The following is a 357-nucleotide window of genomic DNA, read 5'->3' on the forward strand; positions in this document are numbered from 1 at the left end:
ATCATTCGATATCTTGAACCTCAGACAGGCGACGTGTTCACAGCACGTTTTGCTGATTGTCATTTTAATGAGGAAATCTTCCCAATGTTAAGGGGAGACAAGAAACATACCGAAAAAGAAATTACATGGTATGTATCATAATTGTTACATTTGGATCCAAGAACACAAAAATGTGAAAAAGATGTACATCAAATTGTGCACTTGCAAAGAATAGCAAATCAAATACCAGATGCATTTACAGATACAAAAGGGGTAACTAAATCATATATACATGCTGTAAATGCTCCTGCTCGAATTGAAATTCCAAAGAAACAAATTGAACAAAGTCATGATGTCGTAAAACGCCTGAAGCGTGGT

This window comes from Primulina huaijiensis, chromosome 13, assembly GCF_012295235.1.
Source record: "Primulina huaijiensis isolate GDHJ02 chromosome 13, ASM1229523v2, whole genome shotgun sequence".
In the NCBI taxonomy this organism is placed as follows: Eukaryota; Viridiplantae; Streptophyta; class Magnoliopsida; order Lamiales; family Gesneriaceae; genus Primulina; species Primulina huaijiensis.